This window comes from Perca flavescens, chromosome 21, assembly GCF_004354835.1.
Source record: "Perca flavescens isolate YP-PL-M2 chromosome 21, PFLA_1.0, whole genome shotgun sequence".
NCBI lineage: Eukaryota > Metazoa > Chordata > Actinopteri > Perciformes > Percidae > Perca > Perca flavescens.
The window spans coordinates 7,636,794-7,654,105 of NC_041351.1; the positions used below are offsets into that span (position 1 = coordinate 7,636,794).

At 40.7% G+C, this 17,312-nt stretch overlaps 1 protein-coding gene across 4 annotated transcripts in view; it reads left to right on the forward strand.

The window, feature by feature from the left end:
• Positions 1-17,312, forward strand: part of tanc2b (tetratricopeptide repeat, ankyrin repeat and coiled-coil containing 2b) — a 156,840-nt gene that overhangs the window by 24,360 nt on the left and 115,168 nt on the right. The gene's annotated exons all lie outside the window — the stretch shown is intronic.

Below are 17,312 nucleotides of genomic sequence, written 5' to 3' on the forward strand. Positions count from 1 at the left end.
AATTTGTGCTCGCTATAGTGTGACTGACTGACTCGCACGCCAATCAGATTGCTGTGCTAACCTCAGTAGATGTTGCTAACGGCGTACGGCTGAAAGTTTCCGGGCAGAAGTCGAACTTTGGTTCCACGTGACATGCTTTATTCTACACACTGTGTATTCTGCGTGCGGCAGTAAACACTGAACCGTGACCCCCGTTCCGTGAAGGTTCGGCACAAATACCCAAACCGTTAACAGCCCTGATTTTCTGACTTGAATGCTTATACTGTAGCCACGATCTTGTCTAATTGTCATGCAAGTCATTAATAAATTTTAGGCTGGTGGTTTGGAAGCTGGACACATTATGTGCCTCTGGACTCAGTGGCTTGAGATGGGAGACAGAGAATCACTCTTTCAGGGGCAAATATTGAAAGTTGTACATGAAAGGGCTTTGAGAGGCTTTTTATTGTGTCGTTTGTCATAAGAGGAATTTGTGTTCCGAGTTATGCATATATTCTTTTTTTTTCAGTCAGAGTGCAAATGACAAAAGCACAAGTGGAGAGGGCTGTTAATGGATCAAACATTGTCATTGGAGATATTTGACTGACGTACATGCAGTACCTTATGACATAACCAGCTAATGCGCAAATGGGAGAGAACAAATTCACCAGGCTTCAATTGTCCAACGTAAAGCCATGTCATTAACAATAATGCTTTCTGGCTTCCGGTGGTCTCCGTAATGGCTTGCAAAGTCCACAGTGTACTAACCCAGGCTCCAACAGAGGAAATAGAAGGCAAAGGAATCAGTGTATGCTAATGTATGGTTTGAGAAATAACATTGTGTGAACAGCATGAAAAGCAAATCTGCATTGTAGTTTAGACTGAGCTGTAAAAACAATTTCCTTCACATACTTTTGTCATTTCACTTTGATGAATAATAATTGTGAGGATGGAAGATACGGCCCAGCAAAATTGTTGTGAATTATTTTTCATTCTATCAAAATTGGGACTTCTATTTCGCCATTCGTCACAAAAACCCTGTCAATTTAGGTCCAGAACTGCAGTTTCGGCCTCTAAAATCTATTCAATCCTTGGACTAACCCCACATCAATTTGCTGCGTTGTGTTTGGACATAATGCAACAAGACAACAGCTTGTCTCTTGTAAATGGACTTGGGATAGGTGTACGGTGGGACCCAAAATTCTTCACAACCCCTTCCAGGAAATTGCAAACTATTAAGACATTTCATGTTGCGCCTCATTCTGCCAAGTCAATCATGGTTTCTTCATCTCCAACACGGTATATTTAGCATAATTAATGTGGGATTGCAAGGGAAGGGAAGGGATTGAAGGGAATTCTTTAAAGTGGCGTTCCTTTGGGACTATGTATGCACAGGTTTGTTCAAAATCAACTCCTCCCCTCTCATCTCTGCCAGCCGTCAATGACAGCTGGGCCCAGTGAACAGCTGCCTCCCCCTCCCCCAGAATCTAATACATAAAAAAACAAAAAGAGTTTACAGCAAGCATGCTTTGTAGAAGATATAATTACTTTATAAAGCCACAGTGAGTTTGTGGGTGGTCCCTGCAAGTCTGTCCTTGATTCAAATGAATAGATTAGTTCCCCTTGTTGCTTTAGTTTCATTATTGATTAATCTGCCAAATATTTTTTTTTAATAAATTAATTTGTTTGTTTGTAAAATGTTTGAAAAAAATAACAATTACTATTTCCCACAGCCTAAGATGATGATGACATATTCAAATAGCTTGTTTTGTCCAACTAAATTCCCCAAATCCTAAGATATTAAGTAAACCATCAGAAAAAAATGAATATAAAGATAAATAAAAGCAGCAAATCTTTACCATTAAGAAGCTGGAACTCAGCATGCACAAGGTGTGTATCCTTTGGAATCAGGTCATTTAACAAATAAATACAATATAGAGGACTACCTGATGATGATAAAATTGACTGATTTGGTTTAGTTTTTTTGGTTAGGTTTTACATTGATTTGAGTCCAGACTTTTGTGATATTCACTCAGCCAAAGCGTATCACCTCAGTGACTCACATGACTTCTGAAACCACCCACATACACAGCAGACATAAATGTGGTGGCTGCTGCCAATTACTTTGTGGACAAAGTTCCTTGCAGGGGTCTCTTGTGTTCTCTCCTAGGCAACCTGCCGTTTTGAAGTTCAATAATAAAACCAAACCATGAGCCGAAAACATAACTTTTTTTTCGTGTTGTTAGGGTAGGATTACATGGACCCTGTTTAAACTTGGTTTTAAAATGCATATTGGGCAGTCTGATTACAATTACAATTACAATTAATTCATGTGTAAACGCATGTGTAAACGCACACCAAGACGCATTGTGATCCGATTACTTAAACCCCTTGCCGAGGTGGTCTGGGATGCATTTGACCATATCTTTTGTAGTGTAAACACTACTGCGTCCTGATGCATCCCAGACAAGGACGTAACAATGCAGAACGTGGTGTTGTTTTGGTAACAGCGGGGCACCAACGCTCTATAACTTAACAAGTTAAATAAAGTGTTGCTCGACGTTCATGGTTTCAGCCGATGGATGGAGATGTGTTGGATTCAGCTGACAGTGATGTCTTCAGCTGTACCAACACAACTGTTAACGTGACTGGCGAGTGTGTGGCTGAATAACTATGCGCTGGGTAATTGACATTCTAGCAGAAGTGACGGAGGCAGTAACAAAATCTGAAGCTGAAGCTGGAGATGCATGATAGACACAGGTGTGAACGGCGATGTGTCTCGGCTGTCCACTTGTGTTCAACACATTTTCAAATCCAGTGTAAACAGGTGTCAAGAATACATAGGTTTGTGTTTTTAAATGTCAGTGTGTGCACCTGTAATATATTAAATGTATTCATAATTATGGGTTAGGATATATATATATATATATATATATATATATATATATATATATATATATATATATATATATATATATATATATTAGGGCTGTCAAAATTAACGCGTTAATTTTTGTGTTAATTTTTTAATATTTAACTTGGTAAAAAAAATTAACGAAATTAACGCAGCTGTGTTTGTTTACTTCATGTGGCGGCTGAGAAACGTAATACGTCTAAATAACAGCAGGCGGCGCTACTCTGTATTGTTGCCCAAGTAATGAAAACCGGCAGCTGATTGGACGAACTCGTCACATGGGTTTGTTTTCTCCGGAAATCCAAAGCCAGACTGTCATGGCGGCCGTTCAGAATACGATCTCATATTGTACTAAAATAGTTCACTGAAACATGTTTCTGAAAACATTTTAAGCGAGAAATAGGCCGTGCAGTTACTGAATCTGTCTTCATTTCAGCTCAACAAAGGTCAGTTTAGAAGATTTTCATCAGATTTTGAGACTAGTCACCTCATTCCGCTCGCCATTTCCGGGTGAGTCCCGACTGCCCTGCCGCCGACTGAACTCTCGGCTCGTTGGAGATGAACTGCGCCTCGCCTGTAAAGTAGACGAGAGCAGGCGACAGCAGCCGGGGACGGTGACAAAAATCTGCTCTCAAGTCAGACAGTTTCTAGCCGTTTCAGCAGCCTTCAGCAGGACTAAGCCAAATTGTTGCTGCTGTTGTTCTGAAAGATATTAAACATTCTGAACTTAGCAGAACCTTTCCTTGTTTGTTTTTTTCTTCATATTTGCAAAGTTAAGTGATTTAGCATTTAAATATCCATTATTATAAGCTTCAGTCTCGATTTAAAAAAGCGATTAATCGCGATTAATTACAGCAAATTGTGCAATTAATTAGTTAATTTTTTTTAATCGATTGACAGCCCTTATATATATATATATATATATATATATATATATATATATATATATATATATATATATATATATATATATATATATATATATATATATATATACTAGCTGATCAGTGCAACCAAAAGATGGTGGTAATTTCATATTGCAATTGACCTACTGTATAAAGTCCACTGGCTACTGCATGGTCTAAAATCAGCAGCTTGTGACTCTAATTAACTAAATATGCATGCTTGTGCATTTTCTTTTTTATATTTCAATTCTAATTCCATCCACAATTCCTCCCTACAGTCTCACTGTTTTTGCATTATTTACACTCAGTGTAGATAGTGTGTGTGTGTGTGTGTAAGGCTGACCCATTCTATCTCAAGAGGGCAATAGCACCTAGCCTTTTTCTTTTGCTGACACTAGCAAGGCCTGGCTCAGCGTGCTAATGTGAATGGCATAAGGCCTGACGAAAGGCAGACTCATCTGTCGGCTCGTAACCTTCAAAAGGGGGCAAGGACTGGAGGTGACCCTGCATGTTTCCATTTACATAATATCTCCGCACCCTCGGCTGATGGATTCTTTTGCTGAACACGGTAGAGAACTCGCCTGCCACTTATTCATTTTCTATCTAATCGACAGTCTCACAGGTTTGAGGAAACTCTCATGCACCCACATGCAGACACGTGCCTTCTTGAAGATGCATAGTGACTGCTGTTCTGCAGACGTCAACACCCAGAGGATGGAGTATTCATGTTAGAATTGAAATGAATAAGCATTGACAGAATGAAGGTGCCTTTTCCTGTATGTGTAGCTCATTAATATTCTCAACAGAGCCTCATCAACCCAACACTCTGGATTAGTCATAATAACACAAGACAAATAATTGCAATGTGACATGAAAACAATCAAAGTCACTTAATGAAAGACTTATGATAAGTATCTTTCAATTAAAACACACTGCTGCTAAAGGGAAAACAGCATGGATGATTGCCAACATCTGTATGAGAGACTTAAAATCATCTTAATGCTTTCTCTTTCAAAATATCTTAAAAGCCAAGCTCGTGATAATGTGTGAATATGGGAGTTAAACTGCAGCTCCATCACTGTGCCTGAGCCTCGTGATTGATGCATGGAGCGATGGTGTCTGGAATCTAACAGACATTTATTGGTGGTCATCAAATCACCATCAGAGGTCAGCGACCAGCTAACATGCTAATTGGGTTACTGTTTCCCTGTCTGTGCTTTCAATCAAATGTCAGTCCAACCTTACAACAATCTGGTGGTGGGCTGAACTGGAAGAGCAAGTAATTTAAGATGTTTTCTCTCTTGCCTGCCCACGCTCTCTTTTATACCATCTTCTAAGATCCAGATTCATAGTCACAAATAGCAACCCTGAAGGTATCATTGCCCTTGTAAGGCACACTAATGTTCTCTTTTCTTTGTGCTATTGTATCGCTGGCTCTGGAATTAATAGTGAGTCTGGATGAAAAAGGAAAAGTACATTACTAAAACCGGAGAAACATGAATTTGAGGCACACATCCCATTTGTAAAGACAAAGCTGAAGTTGGTTGCAGACTGAAATCCTTTTTTCCTTTCCCCAAGCAAAACAAAACAGAAAAAGAATTCCTGAAACCTGTCAGCGCCTCTTTTTCTCTGTTATATTAAGTAATTAGCAGCCTAAAGGCATACACATCTCCTGTAGAAATGGTCTGTGGATGAGATGAAAAGAGATTAGAGTGGTGCTGCTAATTCACAGTGGACAATGAAGTTCTTCAGAGTGAATGTGATGGTGGTGCACATAGCAAGGACTGAACTGATGCATAATTTTTCAGGGAAACAAAATTCATCTCCTCTCTCAGTCAGTGTGCCGCTGTTACAATGAAACCGCGTTTATAACCGCATGCGTGTCCTTCACAGACTTATTTCCCCAGATGTGAATACAACCGAGGCAGTTGTCAAACAATCCCTTTTGACTATTGGACCTGTTTTTCTGTCTTATTTATGAGCGGGCAGGCCCATTTAAGGGCAGAAACTCATATGCATAGCACCAAATGTCATTATAGGCAACCTTTTGAAAAACCTGAGCAACTCTGTCTCTTTATGTCTTTCTCTGCCTGTTTGGATAGGTGGCAGTACATATTGATCTGTTCTGTTCTTGTCCTGCGGTTTTGAAACCATACCCACCCTCTGAATGTCTGATGACTCGCTACCTTTGGGGTAAGCTGGGTACATGAACTCCTTGTGGGTTTTCTTGACGTCACCGGCACTATCTGTAGATGTCAAAAATAGAAAGCATCAACACATGACCTTTTCGAGAGGAAATCTGACCCTCACCATGATGTATCTTTCACCTTTACCTGATGCAGTCAGAGACAACTTTTTCTGTCTCTGTTACACAGAAGCCAATGGAAAATCTAATACCTACGTGGATAAAGAGGCAAGATGTAAATGCGTCAGGAATCCCATAGAACTGCAATTAACATTTGCCTTTCTATTAACAATAACCATAACCACGACCTTTCCCTAACCTCAAGTGTTTTAGCTGCCTAACTCTAACTCTACCTTAACCATAGTTTATTTGCCATAACCATGATCTTAACCATATCTAACCCCGACTATAGTTTCCACACAGCTATGTATAGTAGGAGGTTTTACAGAATCGTGCAATATCAACATTCTTGTTCCGTTCAAATGAGCCTGGTCCTGTAACCGGCAACAATTGCCTTTTTGTCATGGCTAAACTTACTACCTAACTACTTATTTACTGTTACCTTGTATGCATTTGATGTTGAAACCCACTACAAACAGCAAGTCGAAGTTGCATTGCTGCATTGCTGCAGTGCAACAGAAGAAAAATATGATACTTGCCACAAGCAGCAATGCAAGTTGAAGCTTTTCAATTATGGTTGAAGCTTTGACTTGCGGCCTGCAGTTCATTTCAGTTGCAAATGTATGTACGAAAGGTTGGGTATTATCCCACACAGCTGCAGTGTCTCTACTCTTGTGCCCTTTTAAGTTGGTTTAAGTTCATTTTAGATGAGGACATTTGTAGCCGATTCAAGAAGAAAACCAAACCAGGAGACCCCCGTGGCTTTTCTCCACTTAGAAGCCATGGTAAGCCTATCAACCACTCAGCTGCACTTGATACACTATAGCCCTAGGCAAGGAAGTCCAACACCCAATCTGGCTCTGCTGCTCTGAGATACAAAGTTACTACAAGCCCTTAACAGGCCTCTGGCTAAGTGTTGTGTGGTCAAGCATTTTAAGAAAATGAACTGAACTGGGAAGCACACATGGACATGAAATAAGAGCGAGTGGGAGCTTGTGCTAGTTGGTTCTTTAGTGCTTCCCTTGAAGTGGCCAAATCAACCCAATTTGGGTATCATCTGAGGGATTAGTTAAGCAAGTTACAGTATGTGAGGCATGCAGAACTGACAGTTCAGAGGGAAGGAGTGGCAGTTTACAATTCTGTGTGAAACCAGCTTCAGGCTGGCACTGGATCCATGTGACAGCTGAGCCAGGACAAGATGTGTGAGGATGTTATAAGAAGTTATTACAGCCATTTTATGCTTGAATTTAGAGGGGGGGAAAGGATTCACACCTCTTTGACGTTCTGTTTTTTTTTTCTTTTTTATTCTTTTTCAACACTAAATCATGCTGGATGCTTATTTGACGCTGGTCAACAAAATTGTAGGTGTCCTTGATTCAAATGAAGAGATTAGTTGTCCCCTTTTTCATCCCTAATTTGGAACCCTAACCCAAATAAAGTTAGGCAACATATAAGCACAAAGCTGAAATAATGAAGAAACTGGGTTTTAAGGCAGTGAAACAGGATCCAACTTAAGGTCCATCATGTCACTTGATATTGTGTTTTAGTTGTGCCCATGAAGTTCTTGAGCCTTGGGACAGATGCCTGCTTTGCCCTGTTGGTATCCAGCCTTAGTGCTAAATGTTGTCGCCACAAACACAAATCAACCTTTTCTTGTAATCAGTGTCAAATGAAGCTTGTGATTTAGTGTTGTAAAGCAATATATCAACACATGACGGGTGAATACTTTTTTAAAGACTTTGTAGCTCAATTTTAAACCTAACTTCACAGAGATCATTGTTTTGTTTTCCATGTAATCCTGTTGTCTCGGTGAGTGTCATTAAAGCAAACAAAATCTCCGACTGCATCTATCAAATGTCACTTACAGTAAACAAGAAGAGTGAATCATGGGGAAGAAATTCATTTCAGAGTCTGGCCAGACCAAAGACACCAGCTGATTTTTTTAAATGCCTCCATCTCAATGCAAATGTGTGCTTCTGCCGATGTTGATTACCTGCCGTTAGTGACCTTCTGCAGAATGACCTTCCATCCTCATGTCATGACTCTATTTGCCCCTTTGAGCTGCCTGTCAATCACTGAACCATTCTTCTTCCCGGAGCTCTGGTCTATTTGTTTGAACAGGATCGGGGGGAGCTAGAGGCATACAAATGGAAGCCAGGATTTATGCATAACAAAATTCTACATTCGATTCGACTGGATGATGGGCTTGTCTGTGTCATATGTCAGCAACCGAGATGAAAGGCTATTATTTAGATTAGGCTTAGATTCATCATTTTATTAATTCAACTGCAGGCCCCTCTGCTCAGAGACTGTCAATGCAGATGGTGCGGCAGCACTTCCAAATGGCCAGCAGGTGTAGCAGTGAGTTCTCTGCATGACGAGGATGAAAAAAGGGAGTGGAGGGAAGTAGCACAGAGTCTTTAAACCCTCCTTCTCTCAGGGCAAGGGCAATATTTAACACGGTGTTTGACCTTTTACATCATCATCTAGCTTCATTTGTTGTTAAAATGGTAAACGTTAAAGAACGCTCCCTTATGTGTTAACCTAGGAAATGCTATATCAGTAGAAGAGTCCCAACTTAAACATCACAATTAGGAATTTGCTGATCAGTGCATTCCTCCTCTAGTAATTCTCTCTTCTCTTTCTACCTGTTCTGTGGCAAAGCTTAGAGAGGTTTTACACTCACTGCTGCTCAGCCACACAATATTGTGTTATTGTTCACAGCAGCAACCAAACAAGAGCGAGGGAGCATTAAAGTAGCAAATTCACAACATATTAAAATCAGAGCTTGGCTGCTGTTGTCATTTTGGTGTCTGCGGGGAAGAAAATGCATTCATCACTGACAAATGCCTACATCTGCACTGTCTGCCATTTAATAGATTACAAAGGAGAAACGTGACTGAACTTTAAAAAACTGTGGTCTTGCAGCTCTGAGAGAATAAATAGGTTTTATGCATTTATTTCCCTCCTCAATCTGGCTAGGGGAATTTTCTACACCTGCCTACATGGCTCACAGTATTTCATCCCATTATTAGGTCCTGCCCAGACACCTACTAAAACAAACAGGGAAAAATAAAAATAAAATGAATTAAGTCCCCCTTCATTTGGCTTTCTTTGACTCTGATATAGGTTGACATGCTATTTCAGTCGCTTCCTTTGAGTGGATTCAACCTAGAGGGAAAGAGAGAGAGAGAGGTCTAAGCTGGTTTAAACTGGGCATAGATTTGGTAATGAAAATGTGTGCCAGTTGGCCTGTGTAGGAGGACTTCTGTTTCCCCACAGGGAGATGACACAACCAAAGCACGTAATAATTCACTTCGCTATATGTGTGCCATGTTGAGAAGAAACACATCAAGCCCAACTTTACCTAAGTGATATGGACTTAACAAGGAGGACAAACCTGCTGAGACCCACAACTTGTTGGCCTTAGTTCTGTAACTTTGAAAGGTCAGATCAGCAGTGTTAGCCAAGCCAAGTTTACAACAAGGAGATGGAAATATTATATGTGAATGTGTCGCTTTCAGGTGCTACTGGAAACCTGAAACCTATGCCAAATGTCGTCTTTGCTCTTTAGCATTGAACTCTCGAGGCTTGAGGTTGCAAATAATGTGCTGAGGTCTAAATTACAGCTCATGTGTCAATGGAGAGTAGATGAGTAACTGTTTTTCAGTTTGGCACAGTACACACAATCTTAGCAGTATTCACCGCTATAGAGTTACAAAGTCCCAATTTCTGATTAGACAATGTTAGGTGAATTGCAGTTGGAGCCCTCTCAAGGTTTGGATGGACATCCAACTCTAGCTAGCTGAATCAAAATTCTGTGTACAGAAAAACCTAACGAGAGAAATCGACTATGACTCCGAAGGTGCATTTCAGTAAATCCAATCACTGAGCTTAACATTGTGTAGGGGCCACTTATAAACTGTAGATTACACATTCAGTAGTTTAAATTGGTTAATTTTCAGATTCTATGACAATTTTGGAGTAATTTAGTAATTGTGGCACGACAAATTGTTTCAAACTCTGATTTATGCCTCTGACTGGCTTCCTCTCCATAGCAAAGGCACCTGAGGCTCATGGTTATCGTAGTATTTATGTATTGTATTGTATATGTATTTTAGAGCCATGATTTCCTAGCGTGGGTAAACCCTGACGAACTTCCGGCAAATTTGAGATTTGCTCTGTAAGTCAGTCTGGCGAAGAGCCCATTCAAACCCATTTCCGATGTCCCCAAAATCAAGGCACAACCGCCGAGGCTGGCTTTACACCAACACAACCGTTGAGGCGGGCATTACTCAACGACGATAGCGCAGCGACGGCGAGCAGCTTTTTGTTTACATTCAACCGCGCTACTGAAGTTGGTGACGCCCCTTTGGAAATGAACTGTTAATGAACCTTTCCCAGACCCCCTCTCAGTTACAGCTGAGAAGGGTCTGGTGTCAACCAGGCTAATGATTTCCCAGAAACTGTTTTGAATAATTAAAACTGACGGTCTTAACATAAACCTACAGTATGATTTAGTTATCCAGGAGACTCACGTATTCAAAATACTGAGGATATAAAACTTTGACATTTTAAAAGGGGTTAGAAGTTTCATATTTTACAATGGATGTCTTTCTCATAGCTGATATCTAAATGTCAAATGAAACAAATGTGATTGGACTGTTAGTTGAAGTGCATTCCCATTCTTGCAAAAATGAAGCTTTTATACTTTGCCATGTGACCCCACTCTAAAGTGTGATTTGAACATACCTTATGTAGAAGAACTAGTAATAAAAAGCTTAGGAGCTTTTAGACGGCAATCTTGGCGGCCACACTGGGATCCAAACCTGTCTTATCTGTGACTGATCGTACCCATACATGGTGCCTCGTGATACAGATATCACCACCTTTCCCTGCAAAGCAATGAGTGCAGGGACATTCATCTAGATTTATAAATAATCTATCGCGGGGCAGGAGTGAAACTTTGTTACCAGCACCCGTAAGTGGTTTCTGCATCGCCCTGTGCAGCTCTCACCTTGCGAGCCGGGCCCTGACACTTCCCCTTATTGATATCAGTGTGATTTATGGAACTCTGCTCCCCTGGCCATCCTCAAACTGGAGATGGGCGTGTGATTTATCCCTGTCTGATGCTGCAGGGTGTCTACTGCTGGCGATACGAGGGCGCAGGCTCGGACTGAACAAGCCTCTAGCTTGAGTCCTATTTTTATTTTTTCCTTTTTTGAGTGAGAATATTTTCTCTGCTGTGTTTTGAGCCTCTGCGGCAGGATTTTGATATAATGAACAGGTCCATCTGCCACTATCTCCTCACCTCACGCTTTCTCCCTGAACCCTGAAAGCAACTATAAACAAGTGGAGGAAATCAATGGTTTGTGGATGACTCAGCTTCAATTATACTGCTGCTCAAACTATGTTTCCTCTGGCACTGTTCTGATTCGATTAAGGTCTGACATTCATGTTTTCCAGTCAGACTGCCGGATTCAACTATAATTGCTCTAAGAAACGTGTGTCCCTCAGGGCAAAGTACGTTTTGTCGTTCTCAAACTGTTGATGCTACATTATGCTGTGGCTGATGAGGGATTTTTACTCTTGCAACAGTAATATTAAGCCATATTTCTGTCATGGGTGACTTCTAATTACCAGTCATATCTTTTAGAAGAAATTAGATTTTACTCAGAAATTTCCCTAGTCATTCAGCTCTCTGAATGATTAAATTTCATTGCTGGGCACTGAAGTATTGCCCTGTTGAATTCCCTTCATCTCAATTTTAACTTCTGTGTTGTAGGTAATCACAGTAAGAGCACCCCCATGGGAAACTGTCCTCTCTTATTCTATGATTGTGTCTGTGTGCCTTCCTCTTAGATGAGTTTTTAATTTGGAGGCCAGGGGTAACCTGAGATAAATCCTATTGGACGCCCTGCAACACTGGCCTTTGCCATCGCTGGCCCCATTAAAGGATACTTTATTGATTGTAAATAAGCTTTGTAATTAATGGAGGGTCACGGCTGGTTCTCAGTCCAGACTCAGATTCAGAGGGGCACGGTATCTGACTGTGTGGTCTCAAAAAGGCATATTTTGGAGAGTGTTTAATTCAGCCTTTCGCAAAGCTTACAAATGAACCAAGCTTTGATTCAATTTTCATCAGAACAAACACACGTGCTGCTTCGTGGGTGACTAGAGCAGATGAAAGTGTCTCATCATGCACGGCTGGTGAATGTGCCTTTAAATGGTTTTTAACACACTGGACCGGCATTGTGCCTGAGCTGTGGAAGAGCCTGAGATGGGCTGCATCCGCTTACGCACATGATCTGGGAGAGCATGCTGCTTCTTGGCTTCCCTTCACAAAGGCCGGTACACAGGGTCAGAAAGAGTGGGAATGAGAGATGTGTATGCTTACACCCTCAGATGAAACATGCTTGTTTACGGGTACATTTTGGTGCACGTCTCTCTGTGGCGACCTGCAAGTCTGTACTGTGTGTGTGCTTATTTGCCTACTCAGTATCCTGTCCTTTTAGATTTCATACATTGATGGCCTCTTCTAGCAAACAGACAGGAATATCTCTCCCTATTTACTGTATTTAGCCTTGCCTGGCTAGGTCACTGCTTTACATATGGAAACGGATTAATCGGACTCGACTGTAAAGTCCTCGGTATTTCTTCCCTAGTCCTTTTCAGCTGTTCTACGAAGAGCTGACGTGCAGCTACAATATGCACCTACTGAGTCATGACTTTTTAAGATCATGATTTAGTATTATAATCACAGAATGCCTTCTGGCCTGTGTGCTAACCAGACCAGACATAATGAGTTGCTCATATTTTATGCCGAGGTGAAGTTGCGCTGAGTTGCGTAGCTGCCTCTGCACAGCCGCGGCTGTATCTCTGGAGATGTGCATGCATGCCAAAAGATCTCCAAAACATCTTGTCATAGGAAGGCACATGATTCATACCAATGAATGGATTTCAGACAGAGGGACAGGGACAAACCACTGCTCATTGCTGGAGTTTTTTTTACATAAGCTAGGGAACAGATTAGTAAGGGATATATACTTATTTTTTTGTGGATGGTAATTAACAGCGTGAAAATGGCTCCAAATTAAAAAGCTTGGTTGGTGATTCTAAGAAATATTGGACTATTGCAGTCAGCCCACATTGCGATGTAGCCATTCATGGTATGTGTCACTGCTCCTCCACCTTGAACTATATTTCTGCTTTTGATGTGACTAATGCTTTTCATCTACCCCTCTGGTAGATGTGAGGATCACTTGTGTCACCGTATCATAAAGCAGCTGTAATGATTACGATTACGCTGGCTTTCCCACAGCTGAGGGGACCCAGCTAATCCAATTGAAGTAGACTTTAGAGCTAACACCTTTTTATCGCACGTCAGACCGATACATTTACAGTCAAGAAAATTACAAAGGTGATGCAAAAAAGGAAGGGCTACATTTTAAGGTTTGTGTCAGCCTTTGCTTTTAGTGCTAAAAGCCCCCATTATTTCTCTATCATTAAGCGTTTGGTCTAACAAGAAACAAATAGAAAACTATTATTTCTTAATGTTAATTATTTCAGTATCATACAGCCACTGTTATACTTAACACTAGCAAGCGTGGAATATTTCAACCCAGCTCTCTCGGGGAAAGGGAAGCAACATAATAACAGATGGATTTGGCAAAATAAAGTTATCTATTGCATTGATTGGTCGTAGGTTACTTAGCTTTACAGATAACAGAAAAGGAGAATCATGAAGGAAAGAAGAAATTGAGGGTGCTGCTTAAATCAAATAAATGGAATCAAAAGGGAGGAGTTTTAACAAGGTGTACCTGGCTCCAAATAAAAGAGTCCTAAACATAGGATTTGTGTGTGTGTGTGTGTGTGTGTGTGTGTGTGTGTGTGTGTGTGTGTGCTTTTTTTACTGAAAAACTAAACCTGGCCCAGACTCCAGGTCTGGGCCGTTTGCGGTTTCGCGGGTACGGCAAATGTTTGTATGGTAACAGCGAGTTGGACCAATCGGAGACGTTGCTGTTGATGCTGACGCTTAGGATTGTGGGTAGTGTAGTTTTTTTCCATAAGGTCGCAGATTAAACCTGTTTTTCTTAAAACAAGGTTGATTTCATACGGACTTCTAGCTTCTACAGGAGCAGAAACCTTCGTTTCACAACCACGTAGCTCGGGGTCAGTCTACCTCGGATGGTTTAGACATTATGACTGATGTTCTAAATCCTTATAGAGAAAATCAATGGGATTTTTTACTTCTGGAGTCGGCTGTGGGCGGGACTGTTGAGGTCTATATACAGCTTTTCTGATAAAATTGCATCCTCCCCAATCAGGGCCAAGAAGAGAGATGGGTGGCGCCTGTGCATCAATCTCACACGGGGGACCACACATTGTACTTTAGATACATGAAAAACACTTGGCTGTAACATGGGAATACAGGTTGAAATGAAGCTTTCGCATTTGCAGGATGATATTTAATCAGCAAACCTTTTGTTAATGAGAGCCAAGCGGCCACCATGCTGCTTTGTGACTATGACTATAAAACATGAAATGCTCTGCCCTTTGTAGCACATGTAATTTAGCGCACATAATTATGACAAAATTTCAGTTTCATGTGTTTTGAGGGTATATTTGCCTGGAGCATCAGCTCACTTCCTCACCAAGACAATCATATCCGTTGCTGATAAGACGTTTGTAATAGACAGCCCTGTAGGATACTTTAAGGGTTCTCTCTGCTTCACCAGAAAATAGCTGCATCAGGATCTGAGCCGAAAGTTACAGAGACAAATGTCAGCATTTCCTCGGAGACCTACTGATTCACATCAGGGCTCATTTTTTATTTAGGGGAAGCTATCACAATGGCTGGCTGACACTCCACTGCTTGGCAAATGAGGTCAAAAATATTCATATTTATTGTCTGTGATCCCTCTAAATCAGTTGAGAAGTGTTTTTTTTTTTTTGAGCTGTGGAATTATTCGCCCCTGTGATACAAACAGAACTGCCTACAAAAGATAAAACACTAAAAGTGCCATAACCCTCATTTGCATTGGCCTTGATGGGTATTTTACTGGCACTGTTATTGACTGTGAGAGGAATAATAGCTGCTGTCAATTTTAACATTAGACACACAATAATATCAGACATCAGGATCCTCTGTCGCTGCCGCTGATACCTAAGAAAGATATTTATTTGTTAAAGGATGTTAAATTGGACATAAATCAACAGTGTTAATAGTACAGCAATTGTCCTAAAATAGTTAATTCATTATATTTGGTGCTATGTTGTGGTTAGAAGCAGAATGCCGTGATTAGACTTCACGATATGAGATTGATAGTGACTTGACCTGACAGATGTGGAGCGTCGCGAACCACAATGAGCATCTGGCCGGGACAATTGCTCGTTTTATCCCGTGTGTTGCGTCATAGAGGAAGACGATCAAAGCAGCATCTTCAAATCCTAGTGACTGAAAGACTAGTGTAAAAGAATGTTTTCTCCTCTCATCTAGTGTGACAACTTCTATGATGTTTTTATATTCATCTCACGGCATTAACTTATAACTCCTTTCACCTAATCGAACACAATGACCAGTGAGTTATTTCTGCTCTTGGTCTAGCTACACAACAAAAAGAATACTTGCATGTTTAGAATAAATCCGAATGGAAAATGGTTACTACTAAGCTTCTTTTAAAACAAACACAGCCGGAGGCATCTCCAAAAAGGCATCTGAAGTGATCGGAGGCTGGGTCTGGTCTCATTTTGGAAGCTACATTACAGTAGCTCCCCCTCAATTTTCACCTGCTGTATTTGTTGTTGTTGGAATTGACTTCTCTTTTTCAGTTCTTTCTCTTTTTCATCACACTTGAGCTAAACTCCAAATTGGCAACTGCCAGGACTGAAATCTTGTTGAGACTTTTACTGTGTACAACTTCTCTCTACAAAAGGACAGCCAGACGCCCAGCCCGATAAAACATGTTTAAAAAAAATGTTGTCCAGGGCTGCAGTTCGAAAGGTTCAGCTGTATCACAATTTAGGATAATCTCCACCTTACAGTCAAGTGGCTTAACCCTTGTGTTGACTTCGAGTCACATTGACCCGTTTTCAGTTTTTGTTTTATATCAGAAAATATGGGACATAGAAATAAGCTCTGAAAATGTGTAGAAGAAAAATTTAACAATTAAAAACGTTGGAAAAAGCAAAAACAAACAGAAAAAAAGGCGTCGAAAAAAGTGTTTATTTCAAGGTTGACGGGAAGACAACACAAGGGTTAAGCCCATCCCTATTACTATAGTCTGGAGATACCATTGGTCCGTTTGGACTTACATTTAAGAGCTAATTCCTCCTACAACACTCAAACAAAAAACATAAATTAATCCGAAAAGCCTCAATCAATAAATCAGTTCAATAATTCAGATTCATCTAAGAAGATTAAAGCTTCTTAGATGTGAATATTTTCTGGTTTAATATCTTTGAGTTGTGGACAAAACAAGACATTTGACGACCCTGATCAACATTTTTCACAATTTTCTGACATTTTATAGACCAAACAACTAATAATAATAATAATAATAATAATAAAAAAAATCAACAGATAAGTCAAAAATGAAAATAGTTGTTAGTTGCAGCCTTAATATGGCTCAGTTTCATCCCACCTGACTAATATCATGTGTTCTGTGCCTCATTGTCCCTTGTGTTTTCCATCTCAGTGTCTATAGTATCATGATCCTGGAAACCTTTTAGACCCCCTCTCAAGGTCAGGGGGGGATTGTGAAAAACATTAGTTAAGCAGGGTTGGGGGAGGGGAGGGGAGGGGAGGAAGGCTTTTGGAAAGCTTTTACGTGTCCTCCTGCTCTTTGAAGGTTTTTTTATTTTAATTGTTTGGGTCCAAAGCCGGCTCCTCAGCTGGAGCTTGTCTGTGGGGCTTTGCTGAGTCACTCCCACCTAATGGAGAACATCTGCTGCCATGCTTTTCACCACTCACAGCAGAGATGTGTGCCTGTGTGAAGGAGTGGGGTGGGGTGGAGGGGGGGGGCTGAGGGGAGGAATTAGCGAGATAGAACAAGCTGCAGGCAAGAAATGAAGACAATGTTATGGTTTAAGGTGTTCTGATCTGTTGCCATTGTAGCTCCACTGTCTGTACTGTAATGTTAGGGTTAGGGTCACATCATTTAGAGTGATGGCTGCTTGACATCTCTTCAGCAAAAACACAACTACCCTTCAC